Source organism: Rutidosis leptorrhynchoides, chromosome 3 (genome assembly GCF_046630445.1).
Source record: "Rutidosis leptorrhynchoides isolate AG116_Rl617_1_P2 chromosome 3, CSIRO_AGI_Rlap_v1, whole genome shotgun sequence".
NCBI classification, from domain to species: Eukaryota; Viridiplantae; Streptophyta; class Magnoliopsida; order Asterales; family Asteraceae; genus Rutidosis; species Rutidosis leptorrhynchoides.
The window spans coordinates 111,476,256-111,489,872 of record NC_092335.1 but is presented as its reverse complement, the minus strand read 5'-3'; positions in this window follow the sequence as shown (position 1 = coordinate 111,489,872).

The window sequence follows — 13,617 nt, the reverse complement described above, 5'->3', positions numbered from 1 at the left end:
TAATAGTAATAATAATAATGATGATAAAAATAATAATACTTTTAATAATAATGATAATTTTAATAATAATAATATTAATAATAATAAAAATGATAATAATAACAAATAAACTACCTCAAAGGAGTAGCCCTTAAAAAATGCCCAAGTCTGGGTTTGAACCCGTGACATCCCGCTAACCCGATAACGCCTTTACACCAATGAACCAACGATTTGTTTTGGTATTTATCCGTATGATTAACTAGTTCATCTTCATCAAACACTTATCATTTCCTCATCATTATCATGATTTAATATCATCATCATTCTTAGATTCATCTCATCATAATCATTATCACGATACGTACATCATCATCATCTCTCATTATCGTGTATCATAATACACGGATTTACTATGGCCCGATATATGGAAGTCCATGTAGCAAATAAACAAGCCTATAGCCCAAATAAGAGATAAACTAACTCGGCCCAATAGTCTATAATCCTAAACCCACAAAAAAAAAATGTAACAAGGCCTGTATTCTTAGAAGGATATCTAGCGACTTCAATTCATTAAAATCCCCAACTAGTCGACTTACTTTTATTTAAGGAAACAGATATCGCTGTACATGGTGGAACAAGTGGAGTCTTACGTATACCATCACTTAATCATCATGAAAAGAAAAAAATAAACATCCCTTGGTCGGCCACGCTTATGATCTAGTCCCATTTGCCAACTTGCATGCTGTATAATCATATTATATGATACTCAAGTTGCCATCTTTTTAAAAAGTTCAAGACTTTCATTCATCTCATTTATCTATACATTCGACAGAAAACATTCGATATTATTAGTTTGTTATAAACTTTTGACAAAGCACCATCAATTGGTTGAAGTGGGGTTCTTACTCCATGAGTGTCGACAAAAAGAAAAAGAAAAAGGTAATGTGCAACAATAAAATGGATACAATATTCACGAAGTGTTATTGGGTAGTGGGTGTGGTTGTCATTCGTTTAAGGAAGAAACAGCAAGGAAATAAATAAGTGTAGCAGGAGGCATCAATAGAGCTGAAATTGGAATAGGTTTCAATTGATTACAAGAATTAAGAGAGAGAGAAGAAGAGAACGAAATAGGTGGTAGTTTAATCATCAAAACAGAAAAAAAAAATAGGAGTAGCAGTGATGGTGTTGCGTGAGGGTTTTTGGATATGTTTTGGTTATCGAATAGTTGTAACAAAGTAGATACAGTAGTAGTATAACTTACAGCAGCTGAAGGATGAGAAGGTGATACGGGTTCGGTTTGAACAGACAAGGAAAGAATAAACAAGTGCAGTCATAATTTAGATGGTGTTTTATTGGTTGTCACGAATTCAACATAGAGGAAAGAAAGAAAAGAAAAAGAAAGAAACTGGATATGGTGGTGTGGTGATATTTGTTATCATTTAATCTCTAAATCTTCATTTCTCTCCCCAATGTAATATGCATGTATATCCATGTATAAGAAGAAGAAGGGTGGTGAATTGTGATGATGGTTTAAGTGGGTTTATGATCATGACAAAACGGAAGTTAGAACGCAAGGGGGTGATGATGATAATTGAAGGTGGTTTTTAAGTTCACTGAGAAATTAAGATGGTGATCGAAGGTGAATGTAAATCTATAACTCTCTTTATTTTTGTTTTCTATACGCATTGTAGTGATTGATATGTATAATGAGAATGAATATATGTTTTAACAGATAATTATGATCATGAATGATTTGAATTGATTCGTGAAGTTGACATGTAACGTAACGCTGACAGGGTTCTTCAAACAAGAAGAAGAAAATAAGAAAAGTGAGTCAGATTATGATTTGTAACAAATTCGTGCATTTTTCCTGTTACTGATTTCTCTCCAAATTTGTTTTCTTCTTGTGTTTGAATCTTGATTTGTACTAGACTAGTGTCAGAAAAACAAATTACATACTGTAGGATTGTAACGTGAAACAGATTCGTACGCTTTAACTATTATTGACAGATAACAATTTTGATCTTGATTGTTCTTGCAGTGAAGAAGTGGTCGACAGAGAATCAATTTGTGTCAGAAGAAGAAGAACATAACAAAAGAAGGATAAAACAGATACAGATTATTTACTTTCCATTGATTCGTACGAAAACAAGAAATGTAATTTACTAAAATTTGATTTTGAAAGGAAACAGATTCTTGTATCTATCTGTATGAGTTTTCATATTAATTAATATTTAGTAATTATAATTATATTAATAATAATCAAAATACTAATAATAACATTAATAATAGTATTAATAATAACAATATTAATAATAATATCAAAAATAATACTTAATAAGTATAATGATAAGAGTAAAATGGAAATAATTAATTTTAAATAACATGATGATTTTTAGTAATAATAATAATAATAGTAATAATAATTATAATAATAATTTAGATTATAGTTTTTAATTATTTTTACAATAACATTTATATTTAGAAATCTTTATTTTGATAACCCTAAAATTATTTGAATTTTATTAATAATAGTAATAATAATAATATAAATAATACTAACATTGATATTCGTACTAATAATAATAATAATGACCTTAGTAGATATATTATTACAACAAATCATTCTTTAACTTGTACTTAATTGAATACATTGTTATTATGTATTTTTAATCAAGTAAATTGTAATGTTTATATATTATATACTAACTTTTATTTAGTATTAAATATTTATACATTTATATATCACAACATATAATATTACAAATTGGAATTTTAATTACCACGTATATATATACACACATATCTATTTACAGTTAAGTGTTCGTGAATCGTCGGGAACAGTCGAAGGTCCAATGAATGTATAGAAACAGTTCAAAAATTTTTGAGACTCAACCTAACAGACTCTGCTTATCGTGTCGAAAATAATGAATCGTATCAAGAGTTTGGTTTAAAATTAGTCGAAATTTTCCGGGTCACTACAAGTTACGGGTACGTTTCTTATTGACAATAAATCTGCTTACGTTTTATTTGATTCGGGTACGGATAGAAGCTATATGAGTAGAGATTTTTGTGCTAAATTAAGTTGTCCATTGACGCCTTTGGATAGTAAATTTTTACTCGAATTAGCAAATGGTAAATTAATTTCAGCAGATAATATATGTCAGAATCGAGAAATTAAACTGGTTAGCGAAACGTTTAAGATTGATTTGATACCAGTAGAGTTAGGGAGTTTTGATGTGATAATCGGTATGGACTGGTTGAAAGAAGTGAAAGCAGAGATCGTTTGTTACAAAAATGCAATTCGCATTATACGAGAAAAAGGAAAACCCTTAATGGTGTACGGAGAAAAGGGCAACACGAAGCTACATCTTATTAGTAATTTGAAGGCACAAAAACTAATAAGAAAAGGTTGCTATACTGTTCTAGCACACGTTGAGAAAGTATAAACTGAAGAAAAGAGCATCAATGATGTTCTCATTGTAAAAGAATTTCCCGATGTATTTCCGAAAGAATTACCGGGATTACCCCCACATCGATCCGTTGAATTTCAAATAGATCTCGTACCAGGAGCTGCACCAATAGCTCGTGCTCCTTACAGACTCGCACCCAGCGAGATGAAAAAACTGCAAAGGCAATTACAAGAACTTTTAGAGCATGGTTTCATTCGACCAAGCACATCACCGTGGGGAGCTCCTGTTTTGTTTGTCAAGAAGAAAGATGGTACATTCAGGTTGTGTATCGACTACCGAGAGTTGAACAAACTTACCATCAAGAACCGCTACCCACTACCGAGAATCGACGACTTATTTGATCAACTACAAGGCTCGTCTATTTATTCAAAGATTGACTTACGTTCCGGGTATCATCAAATGCGGGTGAAAGAAGATGATATTCCAAAGACTGCTTTCAGAACACGTTACGGTCATTACGAGTTTATGGTCATGCCGTTTGTTTTAACTAATGCACCAGCTGTGTTCATGGACCTTATGAACCGAGTGTGTGGACCATACCTTGACAAGTTTGTCATTGTTTTCATTGATGACATACTTATTTACTCAAAGAATGACCAAGAACACGGTGAACATTTGAGAAAGGTGTTAGAAGTATTGAGGAAGGAAGAATTGTATGCTAAGTTTTCAAAGTGTGCATTTTGGTTGGAAGAAGTTCAATTCCTCGGTCACATAGTGAACAAAGAAGGTATTAAGGTGGATCCAGCAAAGATAGAAACTGTTGAAAAGTGGGAAACCCCGAAAACTCCGAAACACATACGCCAGTTTTTAGGACTAGCTGGTTACTACAGAAGGTTCATCCAAGACTTTTCCAGAATAGCAAAACCCTTGACTGCATTAACGCATAAAGGGAAGAAATTTGAATGGAATGATGAACAAGAGAAAGCGTTTCAGTTATTGAAGAAAAAGCTAACTACGGCACCTATATTGTCATTGCCTGAAGGGAATGATAATTTTGTGATTTATTGTGACGCATCAAAGCAAGGTCTCGGTTGTATATTAATGCAACGAACGAAGGTGATTGCTTATGCGTCTAGACAATTGAAGATTCACGAACAAAATTATACGACGCATGATTTGGAATTAGGCGCGGTTGTTTTTGCATTAAAGACTTGGAGGCACTACTTATATGGGGTCAAAAGTATTATATATACCGACCACAAAAGTCTTCAACACATATTTAATCAGAAACAACTGAATATGAGGCAGCGTAGGTGGATTGAATTATTGAATGATTACGACTTTGAGATTCGTTACCACCCGGGGAAGGCAAATGTGGTAGCCGATGCCTTGAGCAGGAAGGACAGAGAACCCATTCGAGTAAAATCTATGAATATAATGATTCATAATAACCTTACTACTCAAATAAAGGAGGCGCAACAATGAGTTTTAAAAGAGGGAAATTTAAAGGATGAAATACCCAAAGGATCGGAGAAGCATCTTAATATTCGGGAAGACGGAACATGGTATAGGGCTGAAAGGATTTGGGTACCAAAATTTGGAGATATGAGAGAAATGGTACTTAGAAAAGCTCATAAAACCAGATACTCAATACATCCTGGAACGGGGAAGATGTACAAGGATCTCAAGAAACATTTTTGGTGGCCGGGTATGAAAGCCGATGTTGCTAAATACGTAGGAGAATGTTTGACGTGTTCTAAGGTCAAAGCTGAGCATCAGAAACCATCAGGTCTACTTCAACAACCCGAAATCCCGGAATGGAAATGGGAAAACATTACCATGGATTTCATCACTAAATTGCCAAGGACTGCAAGTGGTTTTGATACTATTTGGGTAATAGTTGATCGTCTCACCAAATCAGCACACTTCCTGCCAATAAGAAAATATGACAAGATGGAGAAGTTAGCACGACTGTATTTGAAGAAAGTCGTCTCCAGACATGGAATACCAATCTCTATTATCTCTGATAGGGATGGCAGATTTATTTCAAGATTCTGGCAGACATTACAGCAAGCATTAAGAACTCGTCTAGACATGAGTACTGCCTATCATCCACAAACTGATGGGCAGAGCGAAAGGACGATACAAACGCTTGAAGACATGCTACGAGCATGTGTTATTGATTTCGGAAACAGTTAGGATCGACATCTACCGTTAGCAGAATTTTCCTACAACAACAGCTACCATTCAAGCATTGAGATGGCGCCGTTTGAAGCACTTTATGGTAGAAAGTGCAGGTCTCCGATTTGTTGGAGTGAAGTGGGGGATAGACAGATTACAGGTTCGGAGATTATACAAGAAACTACCGAGAAGATCATCCAAATTCAACAACGGTTGAAAACCGCCCAAAGTCGACAAAAGAGCTACGCTGACATTAAAAGAAAAGATATAGAATTTGAAATTGGAGAGATGGTCATGCTTAAAGTTGCACCTTGGAAAGGCGTTGTTCGATTTGGTAAACGAGGGAAATTAAATCCAAGGTATATTGGACCATTCAAGATTATTGATCGTGTCGGACCAGTAGCTTACCGACTTGAGTTACCTCAACAACTCGCGGCTGTACATAACACTTTCCACGTCTCGAATTTGATGAAATGTTTTGCTAAAGAAGATCTCACTATTCCGTTAGATGAAATCCAAATCAACGAAAAACTTCAATTCATCGAAGAACCCGTCGAAATAATGGATCGTGAGGTTAAAAGACTTAAGCAAAACAAGATACCAATTGTTAAGGTTCAATGGAATGCTCGTAGAGGACCCAAGTTTACCTGGGAGCGTGAAGATTAGATGAAGAAGAAATACCCGCATCTATTTCCAGAAGATTCGTCAACACCTTCAACAGCTTAAAATTTCGGGACGAAATTTATTTAACGGGTAGGTACTGTAGTGACCCGAACTTTTCCATGTTTATATATATTAATTGAGATTGATATTTAAATGATTAAATGTTTCCAACATGTTAAGCAATCAAACTTGTTAAGACTTGATTAATTGAAATATGTTTCATATAGACAATTGACCACCCAAGTTGACCGGTGATTCACGAACGTTAAAACTTGTAAAAACTATATGATGACATATATATGGATATATATATATATAGTTAACATGATACTATGATAAGTAAACATATCATTAAGTATATTAACAATGAACTACATATGTAAAAACAAGACTACTAACTTAATAATTTTTAAACGAGACATATATGTAACGATTATCGTTGTAAAGACATTTAATGTATATATATCATATTAAGAGATATTCATACATGATAATATCATGATAATATAATAATTTAAAATCTCATTTGATATTATAAACATTGGGTTAACAACATTTAACAAGATCGTTAACCTAAAGGTTTCAAAACAACACTTACATGTAACGACTAACGATGACTTAACGACTCAGTTAAAATGTATATACATGTAGTGTTTTAATATGTATTTATACACTTTTGAAAGACTTCAATACACTTATCAAAATACTTCTACTTAACAAAAATGCTTACAATTACATCCTCGTTCAGTTTCATCAACAATTCTACTCGTATGCACCCGTATTCGTACTCGTACAATACACAGCTTTTAGATGTATGTACTATTGGTATATTGAAAGGATCCGAAACTAATCATCCGGACATCGTCCATATAGATTAAAAACGAATTACAATAGTTGATAACATCGCGAGGTACTTGACCTCTATATGATACATTTTACAAACGTTGCATTTATTTCTTAAAGGCAATCTATTATTACATCGAGAGTTGACATATTAGCCTAACATTTTATAACAACCAAATGATCTAATCTGCCATTTGCATAACAATAGTCTTTAATGAACTTCAATGACTCGAATGCAACGTCCTTGTATCATAGCTTAAATGGTCCCAAACAATATCCTTAATATGAGCTAATGCACAGCGGAAGACTTAATTCGTACCTGAGAATAACATGCTTTAAAATGTCAACATAAAGTTGGTGAGATATATAGGTTTGTTGCTAGCAGCGTTATAACAATGGACCACAAGATTTCGTATATAATCATTTCAATAAAAATATTCTAAGTGGTTGAGCACTTGGTAACCATACTTAACATTTAATCACGTCGCATATTCCCTTTAATATGAAATCTTACTACACCGTACCAAGTGTAGTCACGAAACGAAGTACTGTGCAACCGTTGAATACTGGTCGTCCAGTCCAGTTGGGGTTGTCAGGCCCGATAGATCTATCAACAGGATTCGCGTTTACAATACCGCTGTAAATAATAGTTACCAAGCTACAGGGAAGTATGCCAGTGGTACAACTCAACGTAGAATATATTTTTCAGTTACTTGTGTCCATAACGTAAAACATAAAATACATGTATTCTCATCCCGAAATATTTAGAGTTTAAAAGTGGGACTATATACTCACTGTTGTCTTGAAGATATGTAATTTGACTCGGTCTCCGATTGATATCACGAACCTATCCATATATAATATATCAATATGTTTTCATTTTTAAACAAACGTTATAAATATATACTTGTTATACTTTTAATACTTTGAATAATTCCTTAGTCCGTAGTTAGCAGTCCGATGTTAGTAATTCAATTTTAATGGTTCATTTTTAGATGTTTAATATACCCGCAATGAAATAAATAAAACCCCCAACGAAATCAATAAAACCCCATCGTATATGTGTTGGTCGAGATTAATCTTGACCCATGGTACCGGTGTTGTCAAATGACGTGTTGCGTACATAAAGTACCGGTGTTGTCAAATGACGTGTTGCGTACAATCATGGGATCTTATGATTAATCTTCTCGTGTTGTTTACGGGTGATCCTGAACCATATAAAATTGAATTATAAGTACATATATATAAAATATCATGTTATCTTAGAAATATGTGATTTATATAATTTTTTTCCAATTGATCCCGTAATTGAAATGATCTAGGATAACCAATTTTGTTTCGGTCATAGTTTCTTCGTTACAAATCCGTTTTCGTTGATTCAAATTGCCATCTTCTTGGATCGAGTTCTTCTTTAAGACTATGAACTGTAAATACCTTGGTTTGTATTCAAAATCATACGGCATAGGTGAGACTTTAGTGAAACATATGAAGTTAAACATTTTTGTTACAACAAAATCATTTAATGACCATTTTTCTAAAAATACTTATACTTTGAAAAACCAAGTTTTACCTTGTTAAATTAACATATACATAAGTTATATTACAGGTCTTGAAGTATTTTAAAAGTTAAGTTAGAAGGATCTATTTAGTTTGCAAACAAGTTTGAAAACATTCAAACTATGTTCTTGTTGTTAAACTTTTGTACCACAAAATAAGATAGCTATATATATATGAATCAAATAAGGTTATGAACATAGATTCTACCTCAAGTTCCTTGGATAAGATTGCTGTAAAAGAGGAGTAAGAAGCTAGAATCAAAAGGGTGTTGGAAGTGGATGAAAGATTGGAAGTAAGTTGGTGTTCTTGGAAGGTTTTCTTGAAGTGTTTTTGTATGATTTTCTTATGGTGTTTTAGTATGGTTTTTGAAGCTAGATCTTCTTGAAAACTTTGCTGAATTGATTAAGGGTTTTAAGGCTTCAAAGTATGTGTGTGTTTTGGCTAAAATATTGAAGTAAAATGAAACAAAAATGCTCATGTATTTATACTAAAAAAAACGTGTATAATGGGAGTATATGGACAAAATTTTCAAGTAATCATTTTATGTATCTAGTCCTAATTGCTTCCAAATACAATTACCTAGCCCTAAGGGCATGTACAATGGCTGGTTAGGTGGTGATTTGACATGTATTTACTATTAGTAAATACATATAGAAGCTATGTATGATACGAGTACAAATACTCTAGGTATACGTATAGAATTTTGTGAAAAATGGAATGAGGATTCAAATATAGCTATCTTTTGTGAATACACTTATATGGTTTTATGTATTTAAGTCTTTAAAAGTGATTAAATACATTACTTATACGATATATGTATAAACATTATAGGTTGTAAGTATTTATGTCAAATAACGTTACGTATTGTTATTGTTTTGAAAACTTAAGTTAGTAGTTTCAAAATATACTTATAACTTGTTGTTATTAATACAAAATGAGATATTAAAACATTCTTAGATCATGTTAAATATGTATATATACATATATATACACAAACGTATAATTATCATATATTGTATAGTTCGTGATATCGTCGGTCAAACTAGATGGTCAAACGTTGTGTAAAACTCTTTTCGAAAATATAAGTCTCAACAATTTGGATTGCTTATCATGTTGGTAAGGTTTAATTTATGTAAATATTAATCTTATAAGTATAGAAAGATTGAAAAGGTGCGGGTCAACTTTACGGTTTTTGCTTATCGTGTCGGAACCATATAGAGATTAGAGTTTAAATTTGGTCGGAAATTTCCGGGTCGTTACAGTACCCATCCGTTAAAGAAATTTCGTCCTCGAAATTTGGTAGAGGTTGTCATAAATAACCATAGGAATGTTTTCATGACGAATATGAGATGATAATGAAGTTTTATCATTATTGAGAGATATAGATAAAACGATTTGATCATTTGAAGCGTACGGGTGAAGCTATCATAAAATAGTGAAATGAGTAAATATGGAATCGTTTTTAATCGATGACGTGGTTTAGAATTGATTTCCGGGATTTAAGGGATTTAGGGAAAATCTTACGTAATAAGATTTGGTTCTTCGGCGATCAGAATCTTCTTTGATTTAATGCGGTAATCTGTTTCGATTTCTCTGTCGGATATTTCACTATAAATCCACTCCTTCGTTTCCTTATTTTTCACAACTCGCATCTTCTACTCTTTCTCCTTAATTCCTACTTTAAGGTATCCTTTGAAATGCTTCATCCCGTTCTGATTTTTGTTATACTTCTAACTTTTATATCTTTCATTCTTCTCTTCCATCTACCGCCAGAAGAATCTATTCACTTTTATGATTTTCTTGGAATTATAATGTTTCTAATTCTCCCGTGTCTTTACGTCGCCATACGTATTGATATACACGGTTTGTAGTTTCTGGATGGTTGTTGGGTTTGATATCTTTCCTCATACTTCGATGCTCCTGCTTCTGTTTTCCATAATCATTGTCATCCATAGTTAATATTCTCTCCTATTTGCTGTGATCTATACCCCAATTTCTATTTTGGGACTTTGTCCCTTCGTTTCTTCTTCCCGTCCTTGAGTCAAGCGATCAATAGTTCGGAATTCGTAGGTATAAAATTTGGAATGAACCTAGCTTTTGGTTTTAGAATGAAATTGTAATGGCACGATCTTGATTCGTTAAATTACTCGAATATTCCGGAAAAATAGAACTATCAAGGTGATACATTCTAATATGTTTGGAGACTCGATAGAATGTAAGAGCCGTGTAACATGGCACATGATGACGGTACTGTGAATCATCACATTCCATTAAAAACTTAACATGACTTACTGTAATATAATGAAGTTGATCAAGTTTCATTATATTATACTAGTTCATGCATCAGTTCCCAACACTGCTTCAGAACATTCCTATTTTAAACTTGAAGGATTTAGAAACTAACACAGTTTCCTTTATATTGTAACGCAGATATTACAGAGAGATAAATAATTTCAGATAAGGATAGTGGTGAAAATATCTTCAGAAATATTGAGGATATTTATAATGAAAGATATGATAATATCTTGGAATTTCTAATGTCGAAGGATGATGATGAAGATTGACCCGTAAGGGTTTAGATTCAGAAGCAAGGTGTTTGCTACAGAATCGTCATAATTCTTTATGTACAAGTTTAGTCCTTGTAACTTGTTCAGAGTCTCCTTCATGGTTTGTTCAATCCGGTTTTCAGTACCAATTTTCTATCGAGCGTTCCTAACACTTCCTTCTTTTATCATCAACATTTGGTCATTAAGACCTTCTACAACATGCTGCTTCGTCAGTATTTTCAAAGTTATCGGATCTGGGTCATTGGTTATCAAACCAAGATGGTTTAAGGAGAATTATATTTTTAGATGATTAAACGCTGATGGTAATATGATGGAATATAAAAGGTTCTCCGGTAACGATGGCGAAAGAACAACGTATATATATATATCGAGATTGTAATAAGAGTAGTCTTACTGTGATATCGAAGTGGAGCTGTGACAAAATTAGTTAATTGAAAAGGAATCGCGTGATTGTTTTTGCTAATGGATGATAAGGAATTCGATGCGGATACGTTTTAACTATAACTTCGAGTTCAAAAATTTTTAGGTGCATAACTGTATGCATACATCTTTATTCCGTAGACGAGGTGCGGCTGGTTGAACTTCTCGATCGAGATGTTTTCAAGAATCATGAAAAGTTGTGAATGCGAATTGTAATCGTCAAGATACAAATGAGGTTTAAAATAGAATCAAGTGGCAAACTTGAAGGATTGTTTAGTTTCATATGTAATAATCATCATTTTAACTCATTTTTAATTGTCCAATGTTTCTTCTTTATGCCACTTGTTGGATTTGGATAGGTAAAAAAAAAATTCAAATATGAAATTTAAATGGAAATGGTTATTCTGGGGTGAACGGATACGTATATCGATGGTTGTAAGTAGAATAACAAATGACCGTTGAATCAGATTCAAGAATGTACAATATAACTTATTAATGTGAATTCTAAATATTCCTTGGGTACTACCCACCCGTTAAAATATTTTCATCATTATTAGTTTGTACGAAGAAATTTTTAATTACTATCTTTATGAAAATATACTTGCATATATATTTTCTTCAGAGATAATCATAGATTTAATGAGTCAATAAGATAATAAACTCATTTGATTTATCGTTAATTCTAGATTACATAATCTCTAAGACTTTAGAAATTACATAATCGTCATACGATACGTAAAGAGAAGATAATCGATGTAGAACGATATATAGAACGAAGATCATACTCGAAGTACAGATATTGAGTCGTGTGATGTTGATATTCGAGATACAGATTGTGATGTTGAGATTTTGGGGGTGACAAGAGTACTGTCGGCGTTGATGATGGTGGTATAGATTATGCTGCTGGTGCTGCTGCTGGTGTTTGTAACCTTCGCACCGTATTTTCTAAAGCCACTACCTGAGCGCGAAGCTCGTTGACTTCTTCTATTATACCGGAATGATTGACGGTTGGAACGAGCGAATGAACAAGATTCGAAATATGGGATAGTATGTAATCATGACGAGATACTCTAGAAATGAGCGAGAAAATGGTGTTTCGAATAGGTTCGCCGGTAAGTGCTTCAGGTTCATCGTTAATAGGACAATTTGGTGGATGGAATGGATCACCTTCTTCTTGCCTCCAGAGATTTAGTATATTACGAACCCATCCCCAATTCATCCAAAATAGATGATGGGAAATTGGTTGATCCATTCCGGTGACGCTGTTCTCGGAGCTCGAATGGAAATCCATATCGGCGTAGCTATCGAAGTCGGAGGAATTCGAACTGGATGAAGAATCCATCTTGTATGGTCGGAGAAAAGAATTTTTGGTTTGGAATAGATTATAGGAGTTGGGTTTGGTACTCTTCAATACATAATTTACATATGTATATATATAATATCAAAATCCCATGAATTACGGAGAATCTTTGAAATACGTCAGACAATGTCTATAATAACAGATACGCTAGGATATGAATTTTGTCTATACACTATCGATGCACTAAGTGCAGTAAGACGTGTCTAGACTTAAGAATGATAAGCAGGAAGTTCCCTAAGAAAGATAAGCAGATGATTTCCGACTAGGATTGATAAGCAAAACTTTTGACAAGCAGACACGGTCAAAGTCCAGACTCACTTAATGTATCCTAACAACTACTAGTTAGACACACTAATGCAAGGCCTGGTTCGCTAAGACCAACGCTCTGATACCAACTGAAAGGATCCGAAACTAATCATCCGGACATCGTCCATATAGATTAAAAACGAATTACAATAGTTGATAACATCGCGAGGTACTTGACCTCTATATGATACATTTTACAAACGTTGCATTTATTTCTTAAAGGCAATCTATTATTACATCGAGAGTTGACATATTAGCCTAACATTTTATAACAACCAAATGATCTAATCTGCCATTTGCATAACAATAGTCTTTAATGAACTTCAAT